This window comes from Dromaius novaehollandiae, chromosome 2 (assembly GCF_036370855.1).
Source record: "Dromaius novaehollandiae isolate bDroNov1 chromosome 2, bDroNov1.hap1, whole genome shotgun sequence".
NCBI classification, from domain to species: domain Eukaryota; kingdom Metazoa; phylum Chordata; class Aves; order Casuariiformes; family Dromaiidae; genus Dromaius; species Dromaius novaehollandiae.
The window spans coordinates 49,923,793-49,935,035 of NC_088099.1; the positions used below are offsets into that span (position 1 = coordinate 49,923,793).

General features: G+C 43.1%; 1 long non-coding RNA gene across 1 annotated transcript; it reads right to left on the minus strand.

Moving 5' to 3' along the window:
* Window positions 1-6,392: 6,392 nt before the first annotated feature.
* LOC112979652 (uncharacterized) lies at window positions 6,393-11,097 on the minus strand. The gene is made up of 2 exons (XR_003258233.2): window positions 10,924-11,097; window positions 6,393-9,385 (listed from the first exon to the last, which is right to left on the minus strand). It is a non-coding gene; the product is annotated as an uncharacterized LOC112979652 (long non-coding RNA).
* Between the last annotated feature and the right edge of the window lie 146 nt (window positions 11,098-11,243).

The window sequence follows — 11,243 nt, forward strand, 5'->3', positions numbered from 1 at the left end:
GGGGTTAGCAAGCTACACAGCAAGCTGCATGAGCCCCTTGGTGCGGCTATGACAGAGCCACCGAGGGACCACTGCCCTGCTACAAGACCCTCCAAGGTGGCAGTGGCAGGAGGGGAGGATCACAGGGCGAGGGGGTGAATGGAAAAAGCAATTTGTGCTCCACTCGCCTTTTTTTAGGGGCAGTATGTTTCGGGAAGAGAGAGTCTGCTGGCAACCTGATCCTCCCTCCGGCTGCAGAGATCTTCAAAGGAGACAGGGCTGGCAGCTGACGTCCCCCTTCTCCGGCTGTTTTTTTTCCCCATCTCCACTGCAGATCCCTCCCCCGGCAGAACTCCGGATCGGCTCCTGCTTCCTTCCGCAGCAGGGGCTCGAGCGCATTCAAGGCCCTGCGCCCTGTGTGCCACGTCAGACTCGAACCCCGAGGCCTTGCCACATCACCAACGCAGGAGAACCGCACCACTGGGCAGTGGTGTTAATTCGCTTCAAAAAAATAATAATTCGAGGAGCTGTGTGGCTTCAAAATGGGAGCAGCAACCGGAGGGTAGGGAAAGGCAATGGCAAACGCAGCAACTTTGGGAGGGTAAAGGCAGTATTACTAGAAGGAAATAGCTGCCAGCCCAGCCTTCTCGCCCAGGGCTTCAGGGAAATAGCAGTAGCTGGCCCTGTAATATTGCACATGCAACGGGCCCCTGTACAGGTATGAATAAATCTGTCGGCAAGGACCCTTCTCCCCTTCTGTTTCTAGAAGCCTCGGTCCCCAGGACGAACCACTTCGTCCAAAGACACTTTGCTACCGTCCCTCACTGCGCTGGAGGTAATCCCATGTGTGGGGGGAGAGACTGACTTGTCCAACACTGCAGAGGGTGAAAGAAGAGCTCAGAAATAGGGAACCCATGCCCCAGCCCAACAACCTCCAGCCGTGCTTAACAGAAACTCTTCGCTGAGCTGAGGCTCGATGAAGAAGCTGTGGGGCTCCACACCCGCTCCCCAGGACATGGCAGGGCCCTCTCCAGACTGCAAAGCAGCTGGCCATCAGGCCAGCCAGGGAAGAGCTGGGAAGACCCCCGTAGGGGTATGCATACGAGGCCGTACACACTCTGTTTCTCCTCCAGCCCCATGGATATTGCCTGAAAAACTGTATCCAGCGATGCTGCAGTAAATGGCAATATCTCTTGGAATGGTTTCAGTCAAACCACACTTCTCTGGCAGCGTGCGTGAGGAGAAAGGTGGGTGGAAGGAAAAAGGCAGAGCCAGCGCAGTAGCAAATATTGACACAAAACAGTAACAAAACATTATTGTAAAACCCACACAAATGAATGGGCGAGACTGTGGATGAGCACAGCCCAGGAAAGTGCTTTATGCTCCTGTATTAACGTTCACATCTCCGATGCTGAGGAGTGCACTCGCAGACACGTAACCTGGGCAAGCGCTGTTCACAGAAACTCTGAGGAGGAAAAATTCAAGTCATTTACAATCCTGCAGAAGGGCAGATATTACCAAATCTAATGAAGCTAAAGATTTGCTGTGTGGGTAGTCCCACTGGCCTTTCTTAGCTCTCAACAAATGTTTTCTGTACCAGGTACTCAGCACCTGGCAGAATTAGGCCCACAGTCAACATTAATAATAAAACTTAATCTCGGGTCACATGAGCCCGTGTAAAAAATAGCTTCTGCTTTGTTGCAGTCATACACACAGCAATAAAAAGTAGCTAGTCACATCACCTGCACTGCACATGTTGTCTTACACTATCTGCTTCTCTCCAGAGACAGCGATCAGATCTCCCCTTCTTTCTTTTTGGTTTTGGTGGGAGAAGGGTTTTTTATCATGGAAAATTAAACAGCTTGGTGTATCTACTTTTTTCCTCCCATGAAATTCATCAGGAAGTGTAATACTTATAAAAGAATTTGCATATGTTTTCTTAACGCAGCTGCACGTCTCCCACAATATAATGACTTATATGGAGTCACCCTTCGCAATTACATGAATTTCTCCTGTGTAGGGCGAGCGCAGAAGGAAGTTGTGCTGCTCACCGTTCAGGCCTAGGTACCAAGGGACTTTGATCAAGTGTGGGTTTTTTTCCCAGGTTTCCTGCAGGATGCCAAGCAAGCCATTTTGCTTGGCAGACACCAAGTAAAATTTCCAAAACCACCTGTTAAAAGGATCAAGGGATTGTATGAAATATTGCACCGGTTGCCTAAATACCTGAAAACCTGGTCCACAGTCTAGCTACAGTTGTCCCTTTTTTTTTCTTTTTTTTGCATTTTTCTATCCTGTGGTCTGATAACATGAGACTGGTAGGTGGTCAGGTGCTTCAGTAACAGGGACCATGTAGGTGGATGAACAAGTTATGAAATGTTGATCCAGTCAATCAGTTCTCCTCTGGGCCTATTCCTGAATAATGGTGTTTACCTTTTATTCCTTTAGCCAGGTTGTACTACCAGCCTTTGGTCAAATGCCCCTACTGAAACACCAGACAGCAAAACATGGCCACCCTTCGAGAACATGAATAGTACTTTATCTCTTAAGACCATGACACTGAATTACTTTCACACCAGACTTCTTTAGGTGGTGCCTAGGGGACGGAGCCTAAAGCACTACTCATTTTTAGCACAGGCTTTACTTCAGGAGAAAGGAAACACTGGTTTGTGGAGAAGTTTGCACAGAAGTTTGGGAAAGCCCATTTTCTCCCTGTGCTTTGTATGTAGAAATACTATGCTGTTTACTCACTTGGATGATGACCGGGAGACACATTACCATGAACTATTATGGAGATGAATGCCTCAAATTTAGGGATTCGCGTCCCAGTTGTTACTCCAAGAAAAATTCTATGAACATCGTGGGAAACTTAGCCCAGCTAACAACTTAAAAATCAGATCTTCGGAGCAGACATGAAGAAGCACCAGCAGAAACAAGAGTTTGATACAAAAGCTGCATTATAAACAAAACAATTTTCACTAGCACAGTATATATGTCTTTGCTAAATTGATTATATGTTTTCTTATTAAGGTAAAAGGGACTTGAGCTTGCAAATTCTAGCTTAAGGCCTGGTTGTGCAACTTCACACTTGCTCATGAGTAATCCAGTTGACCTCCCTGGGACAATTCATGCAAGCAGGCGCTCATCACTGTGAATGAGGGTTGCACAATCAGTACAGTTTAACTACATCTCTCTCTGCACCACCCTCCCAGACACTACTGTGCAAGCAGAGCTTCACCACTAATGTTTATTCTAGATTCTCTGATCACTACAAAGCTGTGCCAAAACACAGAGGAAATGTGTCCTATGCAAGGAATTAGTTTGGTTAGTTCTCTTAGGATACACATGATACTTTTTTTTGAGATCACAGAAAGAACATTTCAAGGTTACTCTGTGAGAATAATCAATCTTCTAAACACATAAGTTCTTGAATTACATTTGCAAAGAAAAAAAAAGCAGTGTATACTATGGCAATGAAAAAGCTAGTGAAGTCAGCACAATTTAGCCTTTAATTTTGCCTTTTCACCAGATTTCAAACAATTAGGTCTGTGAGTACTAAAAAAGGTAAAGGAAAAAAAAGCACATAGTTAATTTTTGCATTGTGTTGCCCAAATAAAAATCAATCACTTGGCTTCATTTAACTTCCTGTCCTCATAGTCTTAAGAATGCTGCAACATGCTATTGGCATATGTCTGCAAGGTAACTAGTAACTAGCTTCCATAAACACTAAATTTATCACAGAAGACAGCAAAAGTCTCTGCTTAGCTCACTGCACATCATATAAACCAAATTGCAGAGATTTTTTTTTTCTCTACTGTGAAGTAAATGGAAGTGGCAACATATACAAATATGCATTTGTTACTGCTGAAATGTTTACAGCCCCTGCCTTGCCAATTGCACATATATAATACCTCAGTGCATCTTTACCTATAGCCCTCTGGTTAAGAGACAATAGGTGCAAATTAATATATAGACAGACATTATCTCTTCAAGCCTGGACATGACTTGAAGCCTCTTTAAATATTTTTAAATGCCACAGATTCCTACAGGGGTTTTAAAATCCTTTCTTCCACTCTTTGCTGATGATTAAAATGTTCAGGAGACAGGACAAGATATTTATAATAACAGGACATTTCACTCTGCACTTTATTTTAGCATGTGGGGGGAATAATAATTGTATTCAGACTTGAAATGGCTTGGGTTACGCAGTTCGGAGCACAAGCACCTGCAGCAAATTAATTTGTTGTAGCACATTTATTATCTCATAGCTTCTATTTAGGCTGCAGCTGTTGCTATTATGTTAATAATGTTTTTTTATCACCACTGTATACAACAGGTTATGGTAATACAGAAATTTTGGGGCGTGGGGTGTTTTTTTTTTATTTCATTTCTCAGAAAGAAAAAGATGAGGGGAATGTAACACATAAGCATTGATCAGGCATTTAGCCTTCTGTTTATTAGCTGATTTGAAAGAGAATGGGCAAGTGAAATTAAAAAAGAATAACAATAGACAAAGATGGCGCATGCAGAATTTGTGAAAGCAAAAAAAGAAGAGGTGGAAAAAAGAAAGAAAGAACGAAAAAGAAAGAGAGAAAGAAACACCGTACACCGCAGTGCTGGGGTGGTGAGTGTTCGGGTGGGGGCGGGGAAAATGCTGCAGTTTTCGTGAAATAATAAGGTGGAAAAAAAGGCATACAAAGAGTAGGTTTTTCATTGTCTGTAAAATATAAACACAGATGAATTCTGTCTTTGGTTTGTTCATGCTTTTCACTCTGCACAGCAGGGATGTTCTTAAGAAGTTGCCCTCTGCGAAATTTCACTAAATGGAAACCGTGGACCCTGCATGATGCGATTATAATCACACCAGCCATTCTTTTTACATAATTTTTTGTTTAAAATCCAGTAATGCTTCTTGTTTTTAAAACATATATCTATATCTTTACATGCATCTAAAACGGTGCTGGCTTACATCCCCACAGCAAAGTGCAAGCTGAAGCTATAACTGGCTGTATCCCATCCACAAATCTCAATGGACTCAAAAACAATATGAAAATTTTTAGCTGACAAGAACATGTCTGCTGCCTGCAGTCACTGCAATAGCTCACCATGTTGCCTACTAACCAAAAGATCAAAAATTATCGATTTCATGGCGCTGCGTGCTTGGGATAGAAAAGCTACTTTAAAATTTGCATTATTTAAGAAATGAATTAAGAGAAAAGACTCATGTTTCAGAGCACTTTGGAATGTAAAAATGGCTTTATGTTTTAATCTTATCAATGATTTACTATAATTCTATTATTTTTAGCAGCTGGGGTCTGGAAATGATTTTTTTTTGCCGATGAATTTAGGATTTTGCCGCAGTATACATCTGCAGTCCCAGAATCCTCCGGTAAGATAATCCCTCCTGCGATGGGGAAACGCCTTTAACCTTTTCGTGAATGAAAAATATGCAACCATTTTGAAATAAAAAGGGGGAATAAGAATGATGATTTCTAAGAGCTGGAATGAAATTTACTATGAATTGAAAGAACAATGCAAGGAAAACATACTGTAATCGCGTTGTGTCGTTGGGCGTTTCCAGCTGTTGTCTCCATTGCTCCTAGCCTCCCTTCAATGGTGTCCGTAAATACGCCTAGACTATAGCGTTACCCATATTTCACGCGGGTGAGAAATCAAAACCGAAATCTAAGAAAGACAGTGCTTCCTTGCCATAACTGCAAAAATGCTACAACTACTATTTCCGTTCTAAATGAAAATGTTGGTTAAAAGCCACTCATTCTGACCAGAGGATTTTTAAGATTACCAGACTGCGTAAGGGCAGCCAACTGTCTAGATAACCGGAGGTGTTTGCAGAGGTGCTTAGTGTTTGCAGCCAGAAAGGAAACAGAAAATTTTCTGAGGTGTAAGGAAAATCTGAAGCCCTAGTCCGTACACAACCTATCTGGAGACTTGTTCAAATGAAACTCTTACCCTCATGTTCTGACATTTTCAGATTGTACAGTAATTAGGAAAGACTGGTCTGAACAGAAAAATCTCATCTTAATAATTTATTATCTTATGTTTTAAGATTATGTATTAGAATCAATTGCTCTGAATAAGAAAATCTGGCCTAAAGCTATTGAAAGAAAAAGGCAAAATTTATACATCAACTACCTTTTAAAGACAGCTTTCTGTATATACCTAGCATGCTTAGAGTATTGACAATTAAAGGGTTACAACTTTGAGAAATCGGTGGTTTCATGTGGATGGAGTTTGAGTTGGGAAGAAGAAGGTAGGTGTCACACCTTTGCGACTGTTATTGTTTTCATTTGTTTGTGGCTAGTTTTTCTGCAAGGGTGGCTGAACACAACGATTGCAATTGCTTTAAATTAGGAATACAAGACCCATAATCATTAAGAGACAGGCACACAGAGAGATTTCAAATGAAAATTTAGGTGCTGTGCAATACCTGATAATGACAAAATTTTAAAAAGGAACAATAATGTGGATTTCTGTTTATCATCATGCAATAAATTTTAAATACAAAGCCATCCTGCTATTTATTCATTTGGTTAGCAGTAATTAAAATATACGTATTTGGCAGATGCAGTGCTTCATGTTTATTCTGTTCCACTGTGTCTGCTGCTTAATATGCCAGTAATCAGATATTCTGACGAGTAATGCCTCAGCTGCTAAATCAGCTGGAAACTTTTTTCAGTTTCTGAAACATACCTGGTATATAAAGTTAAACTGCTACAGGCATTCACATGTACTGAATTAAAGAGAGAAACACTAAGGTATATTGCATATATTCAAAATAGAAACATTAAAGAAAAGCATAACTTTGTTTTTAATCAAATTGTTGGCCAATTACAATTCTATTTCTGATGCTTGGAACCGTGTTTGCAGAGTACTGCAATTTTTCTCATTCCAATCAGTTAACAAGGTGTTTTAATCAGTATTTTCTATACTAATTTATTAATAACTGTTGCTGTCTCCTTTCCATTCAAAATGACCTCAAGCTACACACTGGCATAATTTTATTCCATAATTTTTTGAGAAAAGTCAAATCTCACCAGTATTTTGAGTCTGGTAAATTCTCTCCCTCTTTGTCCACAAAGAACACGTTTTGAACTAACATTGAGCCTGAGTGGCATAGCTATTTGCTATAACATAGCAAAGTTTCCGACTTGTATTAATAAACCGTAGTTCTCAAGCATGCAGCAGAAGTTAAATTGATTAGTCTTGTAACACAAAGAAGGCTTAAATACTGCAAGCATCTCCTCTATTTTCCCCTTCACTCCTGTATAAAAGTGAAAATACATGACCTATTAAATACATTATAACTTTTCTTTGCTGGAAGATTTTTTTTTGAGAGGGTCACAATGATGTGTTTTGTTGCTGACAAGTGAATATATATTTAGTCAGTGTCTTAAAAAATATCTGTAATTGATTCTTGAATACATTCCTAGATTATGCACAGTTAGAAGCTAATTATGCATATGTTTTTAAGATCCATATGGGAAATCAAAGATTCAGGCCCAGAGCCTTAGATGTTTCCGTAATTGGTAGTTTTGCTTTGTCCTTATATTAGTGCAATTCCTACTCATTCGTTACTATGTTCCTTAAAAACACTGCTAAATGCCAGAATTTCATCAGGAAAGGTGACCAACTAAGTTTATCTTTAGCTGTTTGTTATTTTTAATTAATGGTCTTCCTGCTTTCTACGGTGTTAAAAGCTGACTCCCCAAAAGCAGTGCTAAGGATGTAAAAAAGAGGCTAACAAAAAGATTTAAATCATTATCTTTTAAAATTTAACCATGAAGCTCTCCTTTGCACTGAGGATTTCTTACTGCAGTGATACACAATGGACATGTTAGAATACTGCTTGACCTTTTGAAAAAAATATGTCTGCGGCATAGTCATCTAGCAAATAGTCTCCAAAACAAACCTACTAAAGTATAAAAGAGCTCCAAAGAAACTTTTGAAGCTGTATATACAGAGTGGATGCTTCTTGGGGGAAAAAAAGAAAAGTAGTAGAAGAAAAATAACTGGATTTTTGTGAATTCATTCATGGAAGCCCTGCACTGTAATATCCAATATAACATTTACCCTTCTTGTTTTGACACTGGACCATATACCATTATATTTTAGAAAATTCAGAAACATGAAATGTATTTTAGAAACATTTTGTAATTGAAAGAATAGTATTGTAAGTTAATCACAATTGCAACAGTTCCAGCTATTAAGGTATTAGCTTTCCTGGGGTAGTCTCTTTAAAAAGGTGATATTTTAGAAAATGGTTAGGTACCTAATAGCTAAAAATTGCAAAGCTAAGATGAACCAAATTTCTATTAGCATCATGTTTAGATCTGAAAGCATCCTAACCACTCTGCAATGAAACAAATACAGATTAAAATTACAACAAACCATGCAAGAGTAAAACAACTCAAAATCAACAAGAGCTTAGCATTATGTGCTAAAGGCCTTATGAAATTTATATATATATATATTTATATAAAAAAAGTTCCATGTTTTAAACCTGTTTTTAAATGGGCTAGTTCCAGCAGTCCTCATCAGGTCAAAAAGAAAAGCGGTCCATACTTCAGGGGCCAGAAGCAAAGACACAGACTATACCCCTCCTGCTTCTGCAAAATCCAGGCTCCAAAAGCCCCATCCTTGCAGACCTCAGGGGGTGGGATGGCACACAAAGAGGCTCTGAAAGGTATCTGGGACCATGCAATGCATCAAGGGCGTTTGACTGATTCTACTGTTGTTATCAAGTGCCCAATGGAATTGCTGATAGTGAATTTGGCAATAATACCCTATAGAAACAGCACTTTGAACTTACATAGCACCTTTGATCCAGCAATCTAAAAGCAGGGGTCTGTCATTATTATTATCCCCATTTTACAGAGGGTGAAACCAAGGCAGACATGATTTTCCCAAGGCTGTACAGGAAAGCAGCTGAGAAAAGGAGGTGCACAAAAAATGTAGTTCATCCCCTCCCATATTTTTTTTTTTTTAAAAAGCAAAACCAATCTCCAAGCATGCTTTCTTGGACTTGCATAAGCAGAATCAAAGTTTTGGTGTCAAGGATGGCAAGGTCCTGCTGCTCACAGCAGCACACTCCTGTGCCGTGCAAACACACCCTGCAAGTCCCCTGGAAGCTCATCAGCATTTGCAGCCTGCAGGCCCTGATCCCACAGCATTTGCTTTGCCTACTCTTGCTGCACAGTTCTCCTTCTTCTTGCCCTCCTTTCAGCCAGTGTAGCCGAAGCGGGCAACCATCCTAGCAGAAAACAGCATGACAAGGAAAGCTGTATTTCTTGGCCCTCTAACTTCAGGGTTATCCCAGAGGTACTTCATCCTAGCGAGGGCTTGAGGTGGCCCAGTGCACAGGGAGGCCGGCAGGTGGATGCTGCATGTCCTGCAAAGGCAGAGAGGAGTGGGGAATAACCAAGTGGTTTGCGATTTTCTTTGGGGGGTGGGTAGAGGGGTTGTATGGGTTTTTTTGTCTTGTTTTTTTGTATGTTTTTTTTGGGGGGGGGGTTGTTTGGGTTTTTTTTAGCACTGCTGACTTCCCAGTGCCCCTTCACTAGTGACAGCTCCTCCAGCCCCGGGACCCCTGCACTGGCCCCACTGCATCACAGCTTCATGTGGTTGCCCCATGCCAGGCAGGTGCAGGCAGGTGCCCTGGACCACTGCAGCACCTGGGAGAGTTTCGGGGTGTTTTGTGTGCAGCAAGCCCTACACCTTTATTTTATTTTATTTGAGCAGGGAGAAATCCCATGTTCAAAAAGTGCTACTGCTATGAAGCAGCTGATGTGAAAATCAAGCAGCACTGTCGAAGAAGTCCTTTAGTCTAAGACGGCACATTACTAAATAAATCAACAAATAGGGAAAAAAAAACTTTAAAAAAGTGTAACTTTCTGAGCAGAAATTCAGAGTCTATTTAAAATAGCATTATCTGTGGAAAACCAGGTAGAGAGGTGGCCTCTATGTGAAGCGTGCATCTCCCCAGTGCTGCCTCTCCTTCCCCACCAAGCTCTAGCTGCTGCATGAGGCTCTCCAGCACGAGACCAAGTATTCAACCCCCAACATCCGCTAGTACCAAAGCAAATCTATACTGGAAAAAAAAATCCATCTTTCACTAGCAATGGATGTTTTATATAAACACGTTGGTATATAGTCCTTGTTTCACACAGAGGTACGCTTTTGGGGGTGCGTTAAACACGCTTTGCAAGACGGCACACGCAAAAAGTCTGGGAAACGTTTTGCTGTGCAAGCCCGTGAACGCCAAGCAAGAGGCAGCCACATACGTGCCTTTACGAGGCTCCGCACACCGCAAAAAAGACCTTGTGCAATTCATATTTTCCTGTTTTTTACGACTGACTAAAGAGACGAGAGGCAGGCAGAGTATGGTGGGGGGGGGGTGGAGGAAAGCCTGCTTCTTCCCTAAAAAATAAATAAATTGCATAACAAGATACTTTCTTTGGCAACTGCTTCCTCACAAATATTTATAAGGGCAGAACAGAGCGCGTTTCCGCCGACGTGAGCGGGCGCCGCCGCCACCTCCCCCGAGCTCGCCCCAACGGTCCCAACGGCCCCCAACGGCCCCGCGGCCGGCAGCAGCTCCGCCGACGGCCGCAGCCGAGCCGGAGGCCGGTTGGAGGCGGTAACGCGGCCCGCGAGCCTCCCGCAGCCAGCGTGGGCAAAACGCGAGTTTCCCTAGAGTTGGTGGCGTGTGTTCCCCCCCCCCCCCGCCCGAAAAAAAATTATTTAATAAATAAATCTCCATTCCCAAATGCCAAGCGAAAGCGGGCTATCGCGCTCCCTGCGCATGCCTCGCCCCCCGTAAATTCAGATTATTTCGCGCTGAAGAAAGGGGACCCCCGGGCTAATCCCCCGCCGCCGCCTCTCCCCCACCCTGAGGCACCAACTTCACTCCCAGCCTTGAGCTCGCACCGCTCTCCCCCACCGCTGGGATACGCTGCCGCCCGCCCCTCCGGCTCCGGCTCCGGCTCCGGCCCCGGCCCCGGCCCCGGCCCCGGCCCCGCCGGCCCCGCCGCCGCCGCCCCTGCCCGCCCTGCCTCCCCCCGCCGCGCCGCCGCCGCGGCCTCCCCCCACTCCCAGCCGCTTCTCGCCACTGCTGCTCTCCGTCTCCCTCCGCCCTGGGAGCCGGGCACTATTTCTCCTCCCCCTGCCCTGTGCGCTGGGAGCCTGTGGAATGCTGCGCGCTGGGCCCGGCCGCGGCGGCAGGATACAGCCGAGTCCGGCGCTCACTA